The sequence below is a fragment of the Lepus europaeus genome, chromosome 16, assembly GCF_033115175.1.
Source record: "Lepus europaeus isolate LE1 chromosome 16, mLepTim1.pri, whole genome shotgun sequence".
Taxonomy (NCBI): domain Eukaryota; kingdom Metazoa; phylum Chordata; class Mammalia; order Lagomorpha; family Leporidae; genus Lepus; species Lepus europaeus.
Genome location: NC_084842.1, coordinates 81,630,587 through 81,654,848, shown reverse-complemented (window position 1 = coordinate 81,654,848; position 24,262 = coordinate 81,630,587). Strand labels below are relative to the sequence as shown.

General features: G+C 39.9%; 1 long non-coding RNA gene across 3 annotated transcripts in view; it reads right to left on the bottom strand.

Annotated features, from left to right (window-relative positions):
* The window catches only part of LOC133775390 (uncharacterized), a 245,719-nt gene that overhangs the window by 193,915 nt on the left and 27,542 nt on the right, over positions 1–24,262 (bottom strand). The window contains exon 4 of one of the 3 annotated variants that reach the window (XR_009868239.1): positions 2,045–2,204. The exons of the other annotated variants lie outside the window; for them this stretch is intronic. This is a non-coding gene — a long non-coding RNA (uncharacterized LOC133775390). Of the gene's footprint in view, positions 1–2,044; positions 2,205–24,262 lie in introns of those variants that run through there. 3 annotated transcript variants of the gene reach the window in all.

Below are 24,262 nucleotides of genomic sequence, written 5' to 3'. Positions count from 1 at the left end.
TAATTGCCTTAGATTTTTTACAGAGAATCAGAAATGTAGGCAATTTTCCAAAATTCATAGACCAACACAATAGTACAAGTTGACTGACAACTAGAACATACTATGTAAAGTATTGTTTAGAAGAAAGCCCTGTGACCAGCTATCTCTACATAAAAGATGTTCACCTAATGATAGTTAATAATAATGAAAAGGAGTTAGTAGGCCTAATAGATTAGGGACCACTTCCTTTAAATTCCTTTGGGACTCTGTGTTTACTTGTGTCTTAGAAGGCTGCCTTCATGCCACTCCGTCTCACTACCTTCCCTACACAAAAAGGTGTTCACATGTCTCAAATGAGTAGGCTTTCCCTGAAGAGAGGTGCATTGTTTTGATCACTGTGGCATTCCTAACACATAGTCCAGAAAATGGAACATAGTAGGTGTTCATTTTTAATAAATGAGTAACAATTTCCATTTCCTTGCTCCGTCATTATACTAAGTGCTAATTTTGCTGTCTGGTCAGGACAGAGTAAAAGCTTCACTTTTCAAGTCTAATTTAAACAACTACAAAACACTGCAATAACCCAATCGCTAAAAACTAACCACTGCATGTTCATTTTACTGTAAGTGCTTTTGGAATTTCCCTTAACAGAGATATCAGAATTTAGAGGTTTTAATTTCTGGGAAATCAATAGAAATGTCACAAGGCACAACAATCGACATTAGCCTACTGAAGAATTTCATGTGAATAATGGATTTCCAGAATTCCTATATCATCACAAGAAATAGCAGAAAAGTTTGAATCTCTGTGCATATGCGTCTCATATGTTTCCAGTAAATTTACCATTGACACAGCCCTTAACCTTTTCAGACCTCAGTTCTTATAGAGATATGAGTCTTCCCAAAGTTCTACAACGTCTGAACGTGAAGCATCTTAGGATACAGTTTGTTAACATTATCTTGCTCTGACCTCAAAATCACACTCACAAAAGTTGGAGGTTACATCCAATTTTTACAAAGATGCCAGTGAGTTTCTTACATATAAAAATTATATTTATATTTATAAGGTATAAGATGTATTTATTTATTTATTTGAAAGACAGAGCTACAAAGAGAGCTAAAGAGAAAGAGAGAGAGAGAGATCTTCCATTTGCTGGTCCAAAACTCCAATGTCCATACCAGCTAGGATGGGGCCAGGCCAAAGCCAGGAGCCAGGAACTCAATCCAAGTCTCCCATGTGGATGACAGAGGCACAAGTACTTGGGTCATCTTCTGCTGCCTTTCCAAGGACATTTTTCAGGGAGCAGTATCAGAAGCAGGAGTGCTAGAACTCCAGCTGGCACTCAGATGTGAGTGTCCTAAGCTGTGGCTTAACCTGCTGTGCCACAATGACTGCCCAGTTATATTAAGTACTTAAAGACCAGAACACTGGTATTGTTGATAAGACTGTCATTATTTTTGGTGGACTGGTTAATATTCCTCCAAAATCTGTCTACCCAGAACCTCAGAATGTGACCTTATTTGTAAATAAAATCTAGGGAGACATAATTATTCAAAGATCTCAAGATCAAATCATCCTGGGCAGGGTAGACCTTGTGTTCAGTAACAGACTTTGTAGGAAGGGGAGGAGACACAGAGAGACATCACAGAAAAGGTCGTGTGAAAATATGAAGGTAGAGGTTGGAGTTTCATTATCACAGGAACTCCAGGAGCCACCAGAAGCTGGAACAGGCAAGAAGTTTCATCCCCTGAGGTCTTGAGAGGGAATGTGGTCCTGCTGATACTTTGATATCAAACATCCAGACCTTAGAACTAAAGATAATAAAGTTCTATTGTTTTAAGTCACCCAGTTTATTGTACTTCACTATGGCAACCCTAGGAAACGAATACATTATAGATTTTGGAAACAATAAAACTAATCATTGCATTATTTGCTGAAAATAGTAAAAATATTATTTCTACTGCAAAAGACAATCCTAGGAAATAATTTGTTTTTTTTTAAAATATTTATTTTATTTATTTATTTGAAACACAGAGTTACAGAGAGAGGTAGAAACAGAGAAAGAGGTCTTCCATCTGCTGGTTCATTCCTTAGATGACTGCAACAGCTGGAGCTGCGCCGATCTGAAGCCAGGAGCCAGGAGCTTCTTCTGGGTGTCCCACGTGGGTGCAGGGGCCCAAGGACTTGGGCCATCTTCTACTGCTATCCCAGGCCATAGCAAAGAGCTGGATTGGAAGAGGAGCAGCCGGAACTCAAACTGGCGCCCATATGGGATGCCAGCGCTTCCGGCCAGGGCTTTAACCAACTGCACCACAGCACCGGCCCTAGGAAATATTTTGAACACTAGGAAGGATATGAGGATAAAGTAATTCTTAGGAAACCAGAGTTCCATGTAGGTGTTACTCTCTGTGTTAGGCATAGAACTGAAATGTATTTCTTAGGTGAGTAATCAATGCTTTTTCTCAAATGACCAAATAGAAGTAGTCAGTTGCACACTATGTCAAATCCATTCTTAGTCTTTTTTCTCATTGAAAGAAGAGCTGAGAATTGCAGAATTCTGTCCATGTAATCATAAGAGGCAATGCTTTGATGTACTGTGTTTCAGACACTTTCCCACTGTGAACTCATCACTAGCCTGTGAGTTAAGACATGACTCTCAGGATTGCTTTACAAATGGTGCACACTGGAATGTAAGCTGCATGAAAACACGAAATTTTTCCTGTTTTGTTACTGAACAATGCCCAGCACATTTAGGAACTCAATAAATATTTGGCGAATGAAATGGAACTGATTCCCAGTAACACAGCTAGCAAGCAACAAAACCAGAATGTTAGGGTTTGGGCCCAGATAATATGAATTCAGGAATCATACTTTTAACCAGTGTCCCAGCTTTCCACTAATGCAAATTGTTGGTGGAAATGCAAACTGGTTAAGCCACTATGGAAGTCAGTCTGGAGGTTCCTCAGAAACCTGAACATAACCCTACCATACAACCCAGCCATCCTACTCCTTGGAATTTACCCAAAGGAAATTAATTTGGCTAATAAAAAAGCCATCTGCACCTTAATGTTTATTGCAGCTCAATTCACAATAGCTAAGATCTGGAACCAACCCAAATGCCCATCAACAGTAGACTGGATAAAGAAATTATGGGACATGTACTCTATAGAATACTACACAGCAGTCAAAAACAATGAAATCCGGTCACTTGCAACAAAATGGAGGAATCTGGAAAACATCATGCTGAGTGAATTAAGCCAGTCCCAAAGGGACAAACATCATATGTTCTCCCTGATTGGCAACAACTAACTGAGCACCAAAGGGGAAACCCGTTGAAGTGAAATGGACACTATGAGAAACAGTGACTCGATCAGCCCTTGTCCTGACTGTTGATGTACAATGTAATACTTTATCTCTTTTAGTATTTTTTTTGTTCTAGTACTCTGTAATTAACACACAATTATTCATAATACTCAAACCATGGAAACAACCCACGTGTCCATCATCAGTAGGATGGATAGATAAATTTTGATAAATTCATGAAATGAAATACTCAAAAAATACTTTAAAAAGGATGAGCCACTACCAAATGCAACCACATGGATGCATCTCACAGACAATACATTCTATAAAAGAAGTCATACACCAAGGAGAAATACTGTTCAATTCCATTTATAAAAAGTTCAAGGACAGATAACTCTAACTATGAAAAGTAAAGTCATAACTGTGATAGAAGGCAGAGAAGGGTGCTGGTGTTGACTGGGAAAGGGCATGGAAGTGGCTTGGGTATGGGGAAATTTCTACATCTTGATCTGTGTTTGGTGGCAGATGGGCATATACAAGAGTAAAGGTTAATTGTTTTTGTAATTAGCTCAACTTTTTATGAGTACGATACCACTATTGAAATGTGAAAAATATAAAAATGAAAAATAGGAAAGCATGAATTTTGAAGGACCCCATAAGTAGATGGCCCCTCTTGGAAAGATCCTTTAAGGTAAATGGCCCATTTCTCCAGTTTATGGGAGTGAGAATTGGCTTTGGGATGATATGCTTTTCTGTTCGGAGACTTAGATAATGAACTCACCAAACAATTTACACAGGTTTGAAGGTTGTATAAAACTGGAATGGTGCCCAAAAGGTTTAGAGTAAAGGAAGTCATCTTAGTCATAACTATCTGGCAAATCTACCCCTTCAAATATTATTTGAACTCTTTTATGAAGAGAAAAAAAGATAAGCATAAAAAGAAATAAAAGCATCATACAGAGCTTCAATAACTGGAAAACAGCACAAACACTTGGGAATCACAAAACTGTGTACTAATTCACAACCCTACACCAAATGGCTTTTTATCTTTTCCGTCTCCCTGGTATCTCCTCATCTTCTAGTCTTCCTCTCTGTGTTGACATGTTCCAGAGCACCGGCTCCCTAGCTAATTGCATTAAATCCCATGACTTTGTGTACCATCTAGAAGCCAGTGCCTATCAAATGACTTCTCATCTAACCTTCAGGTTCACAAACATAACTATCTGCTTGATGTCTCCATTGAATAGTTGCAGGCATCTCTGATTTAACAGCTGTATTTTCCATATACGTTCATACACAGCTTCTCCGTCACTAAGTTAACCACACTGCTCAAAGCCCCAACCCCAGAAAGTGAGAAAGATTATAAAACTAGGAAAGCTTTCTTCCACTTACCACACATTGATTCAATGAATGAATAGTACATTGGATATCATATATTCCTGATTGAATAATTTCTAAAGATAATATTAAAAAACTATCTATAGAAGTACTATCATTTACTCATTGTGTTTGTGAAGTTGAAAGAAATGACATATGTTATGGAAAGCATCTTTTTTTAAGGTAACAAAATGTTGGATTGTTCTGTTGCTCTCTACAGTATATTGGCCTCCTAATCCTGACACTCATTTGCAGGTCAAAGTGGGAAGGTTTGCATATAAATCCTGACTCTGTCTGCATTTATTAACTGGGGGCTTAAAGTTATATGCTTATCTCTCTGAATCTAGGGGTACTCTCAAAATTAAATTAAATATAATTAAATCTGTGTCACGAGGTTATATGTAAATTATACCAAATAAAACAGTTCTTATATACTAAACTGATCTTCTGTATATAAAGAGAATTGAAAATGAATCTTGATGTGAATGGAAGGGGAGAGGGAGCGGGAGTGGGAAAGGGGAGGGTTGCGGGTGGGAGGGAAGTTATGGGGAGGGAAGCCATTGTAATCCATAAGCTGTACTTTGGAAATTTATATTCATTAAATAAAAGTTTAAAAAAAATACCAGTCACAACCTCAAAAAAACTATCTATATTTATATAAATTATATCATTTGTCATTATGCTTCCTTAAGGAACTAAATATATTTTAAATTATAATTTACTATTCATTTTATCTTCATTTATAAATGACAAATATATACTGAAGAACTTGTGAATCATGCTTAGAAATTTTTTTAATGGATCATAACTCCTAGATGTAACCAGTGCTGAAATTCTGATTATATATTATTCAAGTTTTTTAAATATACATGTCTGTATGCATGGTTATTTTACCTTGTCCTTACATTAATAATGCTACCCAGGGGTCAACACTTGCAACATTGACATCTCTTATCAGAATGCCAGTTCTAGTCCCAGCTGCTCTGCTTCTGATCCAGCTCACTGCTGGTGTGCCTGAAAACAGGGGAGGATGGTCCAAGTGTTTGGGGCCCTGCCACTCACAAGAGAAACCCTGATGGAGCTCCTGGTCCTGGCTTCTGCCTAGCTCAGCCCCAGCTGTTGCACCCATCTGGGGAGTTAACCAATGGATCAGAGTCGGCGAACTTGGAAGGCTTCCATAGCCTTGGCAACTCATGACGACAGCCTAGGGTGGTTACTGGCGCCATAAACTAGAGTGTCAATTTGTTGGGTCAACAACAGGAGTCACTGTGCACTTGCTCCTCATGTGGGATCTCTGTCCTTAATGTGCTGTACATTTTGATTTGATGCTATAACTAGTACTCAAACAGTATGTTCCACTTTGTGTTTCTATGTGGGTGCAAACTGTTGAAATCTTTACTTAATGTATACTAAATTGATCTTCTGAATATAAAAAGAATTGAAAATGAATCTTGATGTGAATTGAAGGGGAGAGGGAGCAGGAGAGGGGAGGGTTGCGGGTGGGAGGGAAGTTATGGGAGGGGGAAGCCATTGTAATCCATAAGCTGTACATTGGAAATTTATATTCATTAAATAAAAGTTAAAAAAAAAAGAAGGAAGATTTACCTCTCCCTCTCTCTGTCACTCTGCCTTTCAATAAAATATAAAAAATCTTTTTTTAAAATGCCACCTGAATTCTTTAAAAATCTGTTTTCTAGAAGCTGTACTTTCTTTTTAGACCTCTTATGGCTGCTCCATTGGGTTGAGCATGATTACAACCATAATAATATTCTAAGAAATATTTTTTGTGATTTTATCCCCTCCCTGGACAAAATTCCTAAATGAAATGAATGGAAATATTGAAACTTTTGGTAATTTTGTCAAGTTTTCCTCTAAAATATGTTTTGCATTAAAACCTGCCATATATGATTGCCTATCTCTTCACCTCTTAGTGAAAATTTAATTGTAATGGAGGGAAGCCCGAATACTATTGTGGTGAACAAAAAGTCTTACCATTATTTTATTTTTACAAGACCTAATATCATAGTTTAACGTACATTTTTAATAATAATCACTTCTTAATATCTGTAAAAATGTGTACTATTATATTTTTGTTTTCAACTTTAATTTCCACAATCCAATAGTATTGACAACTATTTCTGAGTACAATTCCAGATATTCCTCTACAGTTAGAAAGATATAAGGATATATAAGTGGTTACAAAGGAAGGAGAGTGAAATAAGTTTAAAAGATACAATAGATTGTCATTATTCACAAATTCTATGTGAATTCACCTACACGTTAAAATTTATTTGTAATCTAAAAATCCATATTGTGGAGCATTTTTAGTCATTCACAGACACACGTAGAGAAGCAACAACGTGATGCATGCAACATATGTGCTCCCAGCTACAGCGAAAATGAGGCAATGGCCTGCCTTCCCAGTTGAGTACTCATACTATAGATAAGTGCCCCTTGTGCCGTCTATTTAATGTCACATTTTTCACAGTTTTACACTTCTTTTTGTTCTTGACTGTTTGGAACAGCCCACAAGCACAGTGCTAAAGTTCTATTTAGTTTTTCCAAGTGCAATAAGCTATGATGTGAGAAAATATATGAGTTAGATAAACTTCATCCAGGCATGAATTATAGTGGTGTTGGTCATAGGTTCAATGTCCATGGGTCAATAATATCTATCAAATGAGGTGTCCTTAAATAGAAACATACATAAAAGGAGGTTATGTGTTAATTGGTTAATGAGAATGCTTTGACCAGAGAGTCACAGGTCCTAACCATAGGGACAATTTCTCCTGGGAAATTCAGTATTTGCTAATTCAGTTTTCTCAGTAACTCTATAGAACATAACTACCATGAAAAATAACTGACTGTACTTTCAAAAACTAAGAAATAAGATTTTTACTGGATCATACTATAAACCCTAATATTAAAAAAGTATTAAATTTTACTTTTACTTGAGTTAATAGTGAAAGTATAAATTATGTAACGGATACAAATTATTCAAAATTTTCCCTAACAAGAATTATCAATTCTTTTCTGTAGATTATTAAATTGAAAGGGATGAAGATGAGTATGAACTTATTAAGAATATAGGATTTTTATATTTTTAAACCACAATTTATATTTATATACCATACATGGACTCTCTGATATGAGGTTATTAGAGCACACTGATAACACATTCAGTTGATATCGTGACATTGTTGAAATCTATGTCGCCTGCAGTTCTGAGAAATCATTGAACTTATGGCTCAGACTTGCTCTATTTTCTTAAGTTGATTCAAAATCCAACAGCAGTACTTTGGCCACTATTTCTCCATTACTAAGCTATGACTTTGCAATGAGTTGGTTCATTATTATTAATCCTATTACTATTATCCTATTATTCCCAATATCAGTGATTATTATGTAACTGTAGTATTATCTTTAGGACAGAGAGACATACCTTTGCAATGTGCATGCATACACACAAGAGTACCAGACTACATCACACATAAGAAAGTCCTCTTGGGGCCAATCACCAGGTCCAAATGGAAAGAGGTCTGGGCAGTACCAGTGACCCATCAGGGAAAGGCAAACATCCAATTCCAGAGACTACCCTGTGAGGCACATATTGGAAGTCTGTAGCTAACCTAGAAAGCAGTAACTGCCTTCCTGTGTTTTCTTGATTCTGGGACACATATCTTTTTTCCCCGCATTTTAATGTATTTAAAAATGTGCTGTGCCTTACAATTGGTATCACACCAGAATTAACTGGCAGAGGTTTGCTTGCTTCTTACTGTTACATAAAGAATAGTGTTGCATCTTGCAATTGATGGCATCTTTGATTTAATAGAATCCAGTGGCATAAATCTGGAGGGATAGACTGTGAAGCAGGTTGGGGGAGCTTGGAGTGATTGGCAGGCATAGAAGAAGGTTGGGTAATTGGGGCAGAAAAATGACAAAGGTGAATGAGTAGGAAGATTCACAGACAGGGACTGGGAATATTTTAGCTGAAAGATTGTGCAAAGGTCAGCTTGTCCATGATCATCATCCTCAAATATGTGAAAGGCTGCCATGTGGAAGAAGAGAACATACTTGTTGTGCACAGCTCCTGAGGGCAGAGTGGGGCCAACAAGTGAAGTAAATTATGCCACTCTGGGCTCAAAAAATGAAGGATTTTAGAAATTTGAGTTAGCCAGCAGAAGAATGAGCTGTGTGAGATGTTTGTGGGAAGTGATGTTTGTGGGAAAGAGTCAGGATGAGGCATGCAGCTCTACAGGGAATCTTGAGTTTCAGATTTGATAAAGCAGCTTCTCTCCCAGTTTTAAGACTGTAGAGCTCTAGAAATTCATACCCATTTTTAGACCAGGCCAAGAAGTTAATTTATATAATCAAAGAAGAGAAGAGAAAAATTTGTAGGAAGATGTTAGTTGCAAAATAAGATTCAATTAATATACCAGTTTATAGGCAGATGCTAAATAAACACCACAACTTGATGAAACAGAATACTGCTGCTCAAAATAATCATTATGAAGACAGCCCACAAGAAAAATTGTGCCTGATAAGGTCTTAAATGAGTGAATAAATCATGACACAAAGTTGCATCTTCACTGGTTATATGTAAAAATATTTGTCTGCAAATGAGCAAGGACTACACAGGGTTAGGGAAATAAAGACAAGCGATTTTCTGAGTGACAGAGTTCAGGTTACCCTTTCTGCTTTAGATGTCCATCTCCACTGTTGCTGTAGTTGGTTGTATAAGCACCCTCTGCTATGAGGAAGTTAGCTCCTGTTCCTGCTTGAAACGGACACAAACTGGGACCTCGCCAATATTAATAATATGCACTGGTGCTCCTTCCCCCTGCACTTTTCTCTACAAAATATATTAGTAAGTTGTTTGGACCTAATAACCTAATGAACACACCTCTTAGTTATTTCTTTTAGACGAGAGACTCTAAGGAAAAAATTTAGTGAGACAATGAAGGCAATGTGAACCGAGAGATTTTGAGGAACCTCTGACATATATAGTCAGACCCATAGTCCAAGAGTTTCATACTCCAGGGTCAAAAACATGATGATAAACTGGCAAGTGAAAATAGCATAATAAATCATATAATCTAGATGAGTATAAGGGGTGGGGGAATTGGGGTGGGAGGCCATGAGAGGACAAGTAGGTTAGACTGTGTGAAAGACACCAGGAAAAGCTGCAAGGGAAGCATAGTTGATTTTTTTTATTTCAGTAGTAAACACTTCTGAAACAAATAAGCTACTTTATACTGGAAAATGATCCTCTTTGCACCACTTACCACCACACTGCCAGTCCAGCTCCTCAAAGCCAGCCTCTTTCAAATGTTTTGCCTACTTCTCCTGGTAATTTTATCCATATCTCTAAATAAGATGCTTATGCACTAGATATTATTTCATAAATTTTAGACCCTATGTATTGACTTCCTGTTGTACAAGTCGGGAGTTATCTTTCCGACACCATCTGCAACCTCTTAATTTAATTATATATCAACTCCTAGGTTAATCAGTAGTCATTACATTATGTTAATCAATTAATTGCAATATGACTGTATCAACATTATTTAGCAGGAAGCCAAGCTATACACTGTGACTACATATCTTCTTATGGAACTTAGCATTTTTCCTAGAGTTATTATTGATTCTGTTGTTTATTTGTTCACTGTTTCTATGTGCTTGTCATTACTTTTTCCTAGATGCCTCAATGAATATTTAAAAATCAGTAATTTTTACAAGTGCTCAACCACAGTTTCAAACACTCTACCCATTTCTGCCTCCTGTTCCCCCTTTTTCCACACTGCAACCTCTCTCCCAGAGCCCACAGTTCCTTTGCTCCTAGACGCTTTGATCTCCAGGCCTGCTACCCAGCTTTCATGCCAAGCCTTAATTTCTCCAGCCTCCTTTACTCTAGGCATTTAGTGCCCTGGTTTTTAAATCCCATGTCTTTCTTTTCCTTGATCAACATTCTCATTTTATAAAGCACACCCTTCAGCAACTTCCGAAGAAAAGATCTGTAGTGGAAAAATTCTTGATCCTTTAATGTCATAAAACACCTATATACTACCTTGGACCTTCAATCAATAATTCGGCCGAGTACAAAATATTAGTTTGAAAATAATTACTCCTCCAAATTTTGAAAATATTGATCTTCTGTTCCAGCACCCAGTGTTGCTGTGATTAAGTCTGAAGTTACTTGGCACTCTGAATCTTCTATTTTTCTCTCTTGTCATTATTCTAAGTGTTTAAAATCATAGCAGTAGCAAATCCTGGTGCAGGGTTTTCTTGTGTCCAGTGTGTTGGGCAAATAAGGGACCTGTCATTGTAGAAGTCTACATGCTTCAATTATGAAAGATATTCCCAAATTTTTCCACTGATGTTTTTATCCTTTCCAATTTTTCTATCTTCTCTTTTTGAAACTCCTAATGTTTAGATGTAGAAGTTCTTGGATTGAGCTTCTAATTTTCTTGGCTTTTCTTCCTTGTTGTTCATCATTTTTCCTTTTGTTTTACAGCATAATTCTTTTCTTTTTTATAAAGATTTATTTATTCATTTATTTGAAAGGAAGAGTTACAGAGAGGCAGAGGCAAAGAGAGGGAGAGGGAGAGGGAAAGGGAGAAAGAGAGGGGACTTCCATTTGCTGTTTCACTCCCCAGATGGCCGCAATGGCTGGAGCTGCACCAATCTGAAGCCAGGAGCCAGGAGCCCCTTCTGGGTCTCCCACACAGGTGCAGGGGCCCAAGGACTTGGGCCATCTTCCACTGCTTTCCCAGGCCATAAGAGAGAGCTGGATCGGAAGTGGAGCACTCAGGACTCGAACTGGCACCCATATGAGATGCAGGCACTGCAGGCGGCGGCTTTACCCACACTATATCACAGCGCCAGCCCCACAGTTACTTTCAAAAACTTTTTTCATTTCTTTGTGGGGGTGTGGAATAACAATGTTGTATCTGTTCCCCTCAAAGGTTCTTAATGGATCTGATGTTTGCTTTGTCCAAACATGCCATTGTTATTATATAGATGCAACAAATATTTTTGCTGTGAAAATATTCATGGCACATTATTTTAAGTTTTCTTCTGCTCCCAGTATTGTCTCTGTTTCACTGAGTTCCTTTATATAGTTGTTGTTTTTTGTTTTTGTTTTTGTTTTTTTTTTGGTTTATTTCATTGGTTGTTTGATGTTTTGTGTATTCTCATCCTCTTCATATGGAAAGCCTTTTTCAAATATTGTTATATTGGATTATCTATTTGTGTTGTGTGATTTTTAAGTTAATCTCTAAATGTTGTATTAGAAGCACTGTGAGGGGCTGGCACTGTGGCACAGCAAGTTTAACCACTGCCTGCCCCAGCAGCATCCCATATGGGTACCTGTTCAAGTCCAGGCTCCTCCACTTTCAATCCAGCTCCCTGCTAATGTGCTTGGGAAAGCAGCAGAAGATGGTCCAAGTCTTTTATTCCCTGTACCCACATGGAAGACCAAGACGAAGTTCCTGGTTCCTGGCTCCTGGCTTCAGCTTGGTCCAGCTCAGCTGATGGGGCCATTTGGAGAGTAAACAAGCAAATGGAGCTCTCTCTCTCTGCCTCTCCCTCTATCTCTTTCACATCAACAAATGAATTTTTAAAAAGAGAAGGACTGTGAGTATGAGCAGAGATAGACCTTTCGTGCTTCCTTCAGGATGACGAGCCATGCCACTGTGTTGATGGACAACTGCATATGCCCATCTCTAGAGCTCTCTCTGGAGCTAATCCATTATTCCATCAAATGATGTCCCTGTCTGCCACTAGCAATGGGACATGTGCTGGGCTTCTGGCCTTACAAAGCAACAGGAGAGGGATGCTAAGGGTCCCAGAGATTGTTATAAATTTTCTTTAATGCCTGGTTATAAACCCCATGTTCCTCTGAGATCCCAATATCCCTGTGACCATGAATAGTTTAATTCTCCAGAGAACGAGTTTTGGTCTCTTATGTGAGAGGAAAAGGCAATGAAGAAAGACTCTCTGGCTGTGAAGCCATGGGAGGGTCCTGAGTGGTCTTCTAGTCATTTGCTTTAGCTTGTGCCTTTGCTCATCCACTGCTCTCAGTGTTCTTGCAGAACCTCTCAGAGATCCCATGGGCAAGCCGTCTGCAGCCATCTCAGGGAACACATTCTCCAGTCTGCTTAGATGTCACCATGCCTGAGTCTGTTTCCTATTTACAGAAAACTGGTGGATCCATATTTTTGATTATCATCTCTCCCACTATCCTGTTCATCCTTGCAGATCAATATCTTCACTCTTCTGCCACCATTTCAAGCAGTTGAAAAGGGATAAGAGAAAGCCTATATGGACAAGGCATTATTGTTGTAATGGAGGCTAAGGTCAATTTTAAAGAAACAGTGGAGTTAGCCCAGAAGGGAGGATAGAAAGGAAAGACCAGACAGTATTCTGCATGATGGTCTGGAGTAGACATAAAAAATGGAGAAGACGTTCTGATTGCTGCACAGAAGACCTTGAAGCAGTATGGTACTCAATTTTTAAACTCAATATCTAGAAAAATATAAATCTCATTCTACATCTCTCACTAAGTAGTTATGTACCCATCAGGAACATGTAACCTCTCTGGGTTTCCATTTGTCAAAATGTACAATGATTGGATCTACCTCTTAATTTTATTGGGCTGATTAAATGAGATGATGCTTTGTGAAGAGAATAGCGTTCAATCTGACAAAACAGCACCAAAAAAATGATGTAATGTCACACCAATATTATCATCTAACTACCCAGATACACATTAATCCAGAAAATCTGACCAAAAAATTAATTTATATAAACATAAAAGAACTGTATAAAGAGTCAACAATGAAATTATGAAAGTCTTAAATTGGATTCCATTTCCTGGGAGAAACTGGAGTTCTTCGACGGATCAAACTAACATGAGTATTTATATAAGGTGCTACAGGAACTTACCACAGTTTTATTAAATGATAGCTATTTTGTTATCTTTATTGCTAAATGTGATAAAAGGGGTAGACATTATCCTGGTGATTAAGACACCAGTTGACACACCCACATCCCCTATCAGAGTACCTGGATTTGAGACCCATCTCTGCTTCTTAATTCCAGCTTCCTGTAATGCAAACCCTAAGGGGCAGCAGTGGTAACTCAATGGCACTCACATGACAAACCTGAAACAATCTATGTTTTGGCTGTGCCCTCCCCCAGCCATTGCAAGCATTTAAGGAGTAAGCTAGCTCATTTGGCTAAGTTTCTACCATCTGTGTGCTCTCCACTCTTTGTGCCACCTGGATTTGAGTCACTTACCCCTCCCTGAACCCTTATTTCTCTATGCAAGAATGGAATTGTTCTCACTGGGTTATTGGCTGCATTTGTAAGCTTAGCCAAATGGGAGCTCTCTCTTGTCCTCATTCACAAATATTATATATACATAGCATATATAAACAATATATTATATGTATGTGATAAAAGCATGACAAAGAAGATATCTTGAACATTTAAAAGTGGAAAGTTGGAATGAAACTGCAAAGGAAATTGACAGTCAAACTTAAAAACTAGCCTAGAGGTACACTCTGATACTTCAGTCAAGCCCTGGTGATAATGAGATGTCCCATTGTGTTCTCTCCTACAGGGCCTTGTACTTACCTTAAAACGTCTCATTACCTGTCCACCTCTTTTTCTCAAGAGAATATAGTGTGGGTGAGGAGGAGTCCATTGAGTCTAATTTTCCTCTCTATCCCCAGCATCTAGCATATAATAGTTGTTGACAATAAATGGAAATTGCTTAAATTCTAAAATAAATATTTTCAATATAAGACTTGAGGTGATAGAACACAAAGTAGATGCACTGGGTTGCTTTTCAATTCATGCTCACGGCATGACCAGCCCCCCAAAGTCCATATTCCAGCCTTTTTCCTGTTTTTAAAACAAAATTTCTTATGCATAAACCAGGTCCACTGAGTGACACTGCGCTTAATCCCATTTGACTCCAACTGCTTTCATGAATCCCCCAAGTTTAAAAATCCCCTATGAGCCTACCTGGCAGTACAGATCACCCACTTCACAAAGAGCCCGAGAGCAAAGCATCTGAGACCCACAGTGATGACTGCATTTCGTTAACCCAGGGTGCTTACCAGGCTTTTCTTATTAGCCAGACATCTTGTCATAGATTATTAAAATGAAACAATGCTTGTTAAAACAAATGAATAAAAGATGCTTTCTGTAACGTCTTGAATTTTACTCTTTGTAGATGTGCCAAATTGCAGGATTCTACAATGTCTCCTGTCATCGAAAGGAATGAGTGGATTTTTTCTACATAGTACCCAGGGCTGAAAAGTATACTAAGATGAAATGTCATGTTTTAATGTTGCTCAAAGTGCTTTCATGCATTTATGTCTTTCGGTTGCAGTCAATAACCCAGTGAGAACAATTCCATTCTTGCATGGAGAAATAAGGGTTCAGGGAGGGGTAAGTGACTCAAATCCAGGTGGCACAAAGAGTGGCGAGCACACAAGATGGCAGAAGCTTAGCCAAATGAGCAGCAGTCTAGGAGGAAGGGGACCTGCGTTCTCCTCCTGACCCTGAGTCTAACAAGCATTCAAACTTTGGAAAGTCGTCTCATCTCTCTGGCTCTTTGCCTTCTTGTCTGGAAAATGAGAAGGTTAAACTGACAGTTTTTCCAGCTTTAAAACTCTCAAATTACAGAAACTAGACTGGACTTTCAGGCCTCTTTCCAGCCTGCAACACAAAACTGAGTTATCCTCTGAGACTGAGTTTCCATTGTTACCAAAGAATCCAATGCATCCTTATTTCCCAATTTCCAGATGTTTGATTTGAAAGACAACAGCACACAATCGGTTTGGGTAGTTGGTATTCAGCTGGAACTATGCTAGACAGTGATGATATACCAAGGTAAAGAGACCTAGTGATTTACTGTGACCTCAGGAATTTACTGTGTAGGGAAGACAACAGCTACAAATCTATATCACAGGGCAAAAACCAGAGCAATGATCTACAGGGTGCAGAGAAGGCACTGACTGATAACTCACTAATAAATAAGTGCACACTTAGCAAACTCAAGTTTGTCTTCCTTTAGAAGGGATGTTTAGGGGCTGGTGTTGTGGTGCAGCAGGTAAAGTCACTGCCTGCAATACAAGCATCCCATATGGGCACCAGTTCAAGACCTGGCTGCCCCACTTCCAATCCAACTTCCTACTAATGCACCTGGGAAAGCAGTGGAAAATGGCCCAAGTGCTTGGGCCCCTGCACCCATGTGGGAGACCCAGAAGTTCCTGGCTCCTGGCTTTGGCCTAGGACAGCCCTGGCTGTTGCAGCCATTTGGGGAGGGAACCAGCGGATAGAAGATTTCTCTCTCTCTCTCTCTCTCTCTCTCTCTCTCTCTCTCTCTCTCTCTTTCTCTCCTTCCCCCTCCCTCTCTCTCTGTAACTGTGCATTTCAAATAAATAAATAAGTCTTAAAAGAAAAATAAAAGACATTTGGCCTGACTTTTGCTAATAGACAGGAATAAGACATTGTGGTGACAGGCAATAGCACGTACACAGTAAAGAAGTCATGGGGTGATATGATGTGGCCAGAAAAACAAGAAACAGTCCTTCTGGAATTGGGACAGGGCTGGTTGAAGGAGAAGTTCAACAGCAAGAGATAAGGCTGGAGAAATGGGCCAGGATCCAATCATGAACAGCTACTCTGGTTACATGGGCTGTCATTTTTGTCTTGTTTTATTTATGGTCTGCCTTGCTCCCCAAAGGATTTAAGGTGGTTTAGGTAACAGCAACCAGAGCTGGCACGGTGGTATAACAAGTAAAGATGCTGCCTATGATACTAGCATATCATATGGGTGCTGGTTCAAGTCCCAGTTGCTCCACTTCTGATCCTGTTCCCTGCTAATGGCCTGGGAAAAAGCAATGGAAGATGGCCCAAGTACTTGGGCCCCTGTCACTCACATGGGCAACCCAGATGAAGCTCCTGGTTCCTGGCTTCACTCTGGCCCAGGCCCAGTCCCAGCCATTACTGCTATCAGGAGAATGAACCAGCAGAGAGACTCTCTCTCTCTCTCTCTCTCTCTCTCTCTCTCTCTCTCTTCCTTTCTGTAATTCTGACTTTTAAGTGAATAAATAAATGTTTTTAAAAAAGAAGAGCAACCATAAAACATGACAAAAAGTAGAAGTAGTTTAAATAACAAGGAAAACACTTGGCTTAGGAAAAGAAAAATCTAGAGACCAGTTAGAATTCAGAATTTATTAATTCAGAGACTAGAGCTCAGTCTCTCTGTAGTTTTATGATCACCCCTTCCTCAGTGTATTCACTTCCCTCCAACACCCAGTAGATTTGTCTTCAGTTATAGAATTTGTCTGACTGAGAATATGAAAAACAAGTCTTCTCTTCTCTGAAATTATAATGTCCATTCATGAATCAATGAGTCTCATGTCTATTCAGGAATCAGTGCTTGGGTTCAGGGGCCTACCAGGTGCTGATCATCTTGGGCTGGGAGTCCTGAACCCCTAAACCACCATCTTCAGGCCCCTCACATTTGCCTCCAAGCTGGAGATGGAGCCAAGGACTGTAATAGTAAGGGGAACATCAGTGAATGAACACAAGGTAAGTTTAAGAAACATAAAAAGAATAATGGATATGTAAAAGGCAATATATGCTACAACTAAAATACAATAAAAATTGCACACTCTGATGCAATATAATAATGTTACAGCATTATTTTATAGCGTATATGTAATCTAAGAGAATTAAAGAGGAAAGCACAATAAAGGTGAAGTGGTGAGACGAGAATAAGGAAAAAGTTACTAGATAGAATACAAATAGTTAAACTCCTGAATTAGCTAATTCAGAATGAAATAGCAATCTGTTTTGAGCATCCTGGTAGCCACAGCATGAAAAGAAGAAAGATCATTTAAAAGACTCACAGTACACTTTGGAAGAGCAATGCTATTTGGGTCCCAGAGTCCCCGGGTTCTAGTCCCAGTTGTTCCTCTTCCAGTCCAGCTCTCTGCTGTGGCCCCGGAAGGCAGTGGAGGATGGCCCAGTGGAGGGGCCCTGCACCCACATAGGAGACCAGGAGGAAGCACCTGGCTCCTGGCTTCTGATCGGCGCAGCACACCAGTCACAGTGCACCAGCCATAGCAGCCATTTGGGGGTGAACCAATGGAAAGGAAGACCTTTCTCTCTGTCTCTCTCTCTCACTGTCCACTTTGCCTGCCAAAAAATATAATAATGTCTTTTCCAATGGTATTTCTAAAAAGGGTCACTACACAATATGATGGAAATCTCAATAGTATCCCTACAGTAAATTTAAGTGCAGGCTTGAAAACATCAACACCAATGAAAATTTAGGTATTTGGTGAAGCCAAGGCAATTCTCAAATGCTCCATATGAACCCTAGGATAAGGTCTAGATGGATCAGAGCCTTATCTTTCAAACTGGGGTGAAATGAGGATCTCGGGGGCTATAACAGGAGGCAAAATGATATGTCTTCCTGGAGATAACAGGGACCATTTTGGCTCAAACTTTTTCTTGACAGTAAAGGATTTAAAAGATTATTTTCATATTTAAACCCACATGAATATATTGTAGGATAGAATATAAAATGCACATCTGCTTTGAAAGAGAAGGCATGAAATGTCAAGTGAAAGGATGTCCTAATTTTGTGCACAGCCTTGAGGAACTTACTTGACCCCTACAGGGACCTGTCAGGTTTGCTTGGTGGGGAGATTTGAAAACACTCCCCTCAGTGTTACCTTATCTGTCAGTTCCTGGTCATCTCCTACAGCTCTTGTACTTCTCTGATCATGTAACTCTGCACATTTTACTGCAGTTACTTGTTTCTTACCTTACTTTAATAGCATGGTGAGAAAATGGCTGACGACTGTTCAACTACCAGCACAGTGTCTGATCTGGTGTAAGGAGTCAATGGATTAACAACTTAACGAATTGGAGATATGTGGTAGTTACTGACTGAATTGTCCCCTCATTCCCAACAATTCATTTGTTTAAGTGCTAACCCCTAGCGCTGTAGAATACAACCTTATGTGGAAATAGGACCTTTAGAGAAGTGAGGTATATGGGTGGGCTGTTTTCCAATATCGCCAGTGTCCCGCTAACAAGAGATCTGGACAAGGAGGTACGCATGAAAAGAAAGTGATGTGAAGACACAGCCAAGAGGTTAGCCCTGGAATGGGTAGCTTCTCTCATGGCCATCTCAAGGAACCAATTCTGCATGATCTCAGACATCTAGACTGCCAGATTCTAGGTCCGTAAATTTCAGTTGTTGCAGTCACCGCGTAGTACTTCATAATGTAGCCCCAGCAAACTAAGGCACTGATCCTCAGATCCTGCCAGTGACCTGAAGCCCCATAAGTATGTTTCTTCCTACTGGTCCTGTGATAAGTCAAGTGTTTTCTGAGAACAATGAAGACAACATTGCTTTCCTCGACAGCCATGGTTGTAATGGCAAAGCGTGAAGCTGTGTTGGGAGACAGGTGTGTGCTCCAATTCAGAGGCTTGCTTGTCCTCACTTTCTCAAGCTCTGGGCATGACAGTCACAGGGACCACTGTATCTCTGAGATGATATGACTGGCTATGTGGTTAGAGCCAATTGATTAAGCTCTCTCTGGTACCTCATCTTAAGGCAGAGAATGTATCTAAGATAGAATGTATCTAAACCTACACTCAAGGTAGCACATATGAAAACTAATCACGTGGTACCCTACATAACACAAATCCATAGCCATCCATTTCCCATGGTTTATAATGCACTATCACAGACTGGGTACATTATCAAGAAAAGAGGTTTATTCTAGCTTATGGCTCTGGAGCCCAAGACGGACAGGTCATCTCTGCTGATGGCCTCCTTGTCCTGGGCTGCTCAGGGTATCACAAGGCCAAGAGACAGGAAGCATTCTTGAGCTTCTTCTGATCTCTTCCTGTTCTTACAAAGCCAACATTCAATCATGAGGGCTCCTACAGGATGATCTTATTGCATTCTTATCACCTCCCAACGGGCCCCACCTCTAAGCACTATACCTGGAATAAGTTTCCAGCATCTTACTACTTACCAATGGGGATTAAACTCCAGCATGAGTTCCAAGGGGTAAAGGAGGGGGCCACACTCAAATCAAAGCAAATTCCAAAACTGGGAGTCTCCTTCCTTGCAATGGAAGGCATACTCCCCAGAGAAGGAGAAATGGGCCTTTATATTCTGTGGAATTTAAGGCATTTTTCCCTTTTAATATTACAATTTGGTAGGCTTCCATATTTCTACAGTCAGAAAATCAAGGAGATAGTTTAACTAAAGCAAAATTCAGGAAAAATAATTGTCATTTTAGTTTAGGAGGAGAATTAGGTTTTTGTGAACCAAAATTCAAACTAATACCTTAAAATTTCTTGATAAAAAGAAAATCGTGGTGGGGCTGGGATACTGGATTAAACCACTGCCTGCCTGCAATGTCAGCATTCCATATGAGCACCAGTTTGAGTCCCAGCTGCTCCACTTCCCATCCAGCTCCCTTATAATGTATCTGGGAAAGAAGCAGAGGATAGCCCAAGTTCTTAGGCCCCTGCACCCACGTGGGAGACCCAGATGACACTCCTGGCTCCTGGCTTTGGTCTGGCCCAGCCCTGGCCATTGTGGCCATTTGGGGAGGGAACCATCACATGGAATATATCTCTCTATCTCTACTTCTCTCTCTCTGTAACTCTGCCCATCCAATAAATAAAATAAATATTAAAAAAAAAAACTTGGTTTACTTACAAAGTTTGGCTGAGGTTTACACTTAAATGTTTCTAATTTCATTATACACTAACAAATCAACCAAATTATTGTAAGTGTAAACTCAACCTCCATATCTTGCAAATGTGGTTGTTTTCCTAATGCCTTGTTCTGAATTTCACTGTTTAATTTTTTTCTTTGTTGCTTCTCAATAATTGAGTGCTTCCGAAATCAAGCACAGAAAACCAAAAGAAAAAATAGTCTTGATCTTGGATATGAGGCTGCTAGATCCCAGTGATTTGCTTTCCAAAAAGTAAAATCAGTGCTTAAATTAGAGTACTTTTTCTAGCCTTGCTATAGAGGGATAGCCAAGTTTAGTGTTCAGTGAACTTAAAAGAACAGGGAGCAGGGCAGGTAACTCCAGGCAGAGGCACTAAGGCAGAGGGAAGGGCTAGTGGACATCCTAACAAGAAACGAGGAAGCTGGCAAACCACAAAAGACAGTGACGAGCACCTATAGCCCTGGCATTCACTTTCTATAGAAATATAGAATGTTAAGTGTGCCGTAGGCCCCAGGTAATTACTGAAATATAACCCAACAGAAGAAGACAAGGCACCAGCAAGGCTCATGGGGATCAAAAGTAAAAGAGCTTCACAGAGCCACTGATGTGATTTCACAACTTGTTCCCTCCTCTCTTCTCTTAGATTCCAAGACCCCACATACTGTTGTCCTATTTCCTTCTAGTGAATTTGCTGTTCCTAGACAGCGTTCTATACTGGTTTTGCTCCCTGGTCTCTAACTTGTGGAGTACCTTATATTTTGAACCTCTTCCTTCCTCTGTTCTCTACCTACAACCTTTCCCTAGGTAACCCCAGTGCTGTAAGTATGATCCATTTTGCAAAACGTTTCCACACTTTTATCTCCATGCTTAATCTCCCTTCTCAACCCCTGTACATCTCCACTTGATATCTGATAAGCAGCTCAAATTCTACATGGCCAAGATACATTAGAGTCCTCCTGATTCTCTGTCATCTGATTCTTCTTCTTGTTCTTCACTGTTTTAGTCAATGTCATCCTTGCAGATGCTCAAGTCCAAATATCCAGAAGTTGCCCTGATTCACTTTCCTTCATCTCCCACATCCAACTCATCAGCAAGAACTGTTAACTCTACCACTGGCACAAATTTCAAACCCATCCCATTTTCTCCACCTCTATTACCATTGCCCTTGTCTGAGCTACCATCTTTTCTCATTTGAATATCCACAGTTGATTCCCAAATGGTAACTTTCTGCTATTGAGCTATGCAAATTTGTTTGGAACATACCAGCTTTTATACAGTTTTAAATCTAATGACATTATGTAAATAAATACATAAAATATAGTATTTTTCATTTAATATCCACAAAACAATAAGAGTATACAGGTGTGTAAAAAATTGTAAAAAAAAAAAAAAAGCCTAGAAGGATACATACAATATGTATGATATATCTAACCTATCACAAAAAAAAATTAAGGATAAAGGGCAAAATGGACTTGACTTTTACACATAATATTCCTTTCTGCTATTAAAAAGTGTAAGAACTTAAAGCAAACATGTCGGTATGTTACTATGTCAATTCTTGGTTGGACACCAAGATAATGTTCTCTATAAATTTCTCCCGATTTTTCCAAAACAAATGGAAAATTCTCAGTCCATTTTCTGTTGCTACAACAGAATACTAGAGATTGGGTAATTTATGAACAGAAATTTATTTGGCTCTGGATTATGGAAGCTGGGAAGTCTAACAGCCTGGTGCCAACATCTGGCAAGGACCTTTATGCTCCATCATTCCATGGTGGAATGCTGAAGGGCAAAGGGGACTATAGCAACAAATCCATACTATTTGTTAAGCTCTCTACTTAGTATAGTTAATCTTATGTGTATAAAGTTAATTGAAAATAGAATTTAATCAAAAAATAAGAATGGGAACAGGAGAGAGAGGAGGAAGAAGGCTGGGAATGTGGGTGGGAAGGCAGGTGGGGGGTGGGAGAATCACTATGTTCCTAGTTGTATTTATGAAATGCATGAAGTTTGTATACCTTAAATAACAGTGATCTTGGGAGAAAAAAAGGAAGACAATCCATCACGGCAATTTTTTTTTAATTTGGAGGACTCAGAAAAATAAACCCTAGTTAGCTGGTGAAGGAGGCTAAAATTAGAAAAATAATAAGTCTTACTAATTGGTATGACTGGGTTCTCAGTTTGTCTTAGCTACACACTCTGGCACTGAACAAGTCATGTAACCTGTCCAGGTTCGGTGTGTACTTTCTAAAACGGGCACCATTTCCCAGGTGGCTGTGAGGTTCGTATCATTAGATGTGTGGACAGTTTCCAGTACACCATCCTGAGCATAGCAGCTGCTTTATGACCAGTGTCTCTCATCACTCTGAAGCAGTCATCTATTTAAAATAACTACTTTCAGATTTGCTCCGCTGAGACAAGGTTATTCGGCAGAGTCACAGGGTAAGAGTGGAGGGGGTGTGTTATAATATCAGAGAGTTGGGAATGAAAATGTGTATGATTAGCATTTCTGCAGATCCCCCAGGAAGCAGCCACATTGTAAACTTTACCTTTTAGCAAAATTAGAGCAGCCGGATTTTCTTCCAAGGTTAGAAAACATTCTTCCTTGCACGAGCTGAGTCTTGTGCAGGGTAATTGACTAAAGTTTTGTGGGCATATTTTATTCAAGATACCTCTCTTTAGATATTACAATCTCAAGAGAGCAGAGGACTTCTAACAGGAAAGTCAGCCCCTGCAGTGGGAGCAAATTCAAGCCCTGTCAAATCACAGGTCAATAGCACTGGATGAGTTTTCATACCCCCTCTGTACCTCGGTGTTCTCATCTGTAAAATGGGAACCATGATTCATCACAAGGCTCACTTAGAATTTTTTTTTTATTTGACAGGTAGAATTACAGACAGTGAGAGAGAGAGACAGAGAGAAAGGTCCTCCCTCCATTGGTTCACTTCCCAAATGGCCGCCACGGCCAGCGCTGTGCCAATCCGAAGCCAGGAGCCAGGTGCCTCCTCCTGGTCTCCCATGCAGGTGCAGGGGCCCAAGGACTTGGGCCATCCTCCACAGCAGAGAGCTGGACCAGAAGAGGAGCAACTGGGACTAGAACCCTGCACCCATATGGGATGCTGGAGCCACAGCGCCAGCCCTCACTTAGAATTACATTATGGCGAGTGATAGATGCTGTAACACCTTTCCTGACTGGGGCGAGGACATTCAGAAACAAATGGAACCTGACTGAGAGAATGAGAGACTTGTATCCCAAGTGTATTCAGTGCACACCCCCACTTTGCACACAAGACTGTTTAAATCCTGCCGGTTCTCCACTACTACCACTTGTTCTTGATGAACTGCTGTATGAATTCAGATTGCATGAGAAGCAGGCACCAATAAGCAATCAGACATACGTGGGATTTATAGGGTCAGGGCTAGGGGGAACACATGTGAAAGACAAAGGGGAATGGGGGCAGGAGTGGGCAAGGAGAGTTTCCTGACCGTGATGCTCATCAAATACCTGGTCAAGGAGAGTGAGAAGGAAGGAAGACTGACAAGGAAGTGGCTCAGACTCCAGTGCGGTTCTTAGAAAGTTTCAGCCAAGCCAGTGAGGAGTCCACAGGCAAACAAAACACTGCCGGTCAGAGGACTCCCATGTCAGGCAGAAAAAGCCAGACTGCAGCACCCCTGCCTGGCTCAGATGTTGGGTGGGAAGAGCCGGGGGAGAAAGGCCTTGGCACTTTCAGGTGTGAAAGCCCAGCAGCTGGGCTGTCCACAGCAGGGTCTACTGAAAAGAGACCCGGAAGGCTGACTTCAGTGGCTGC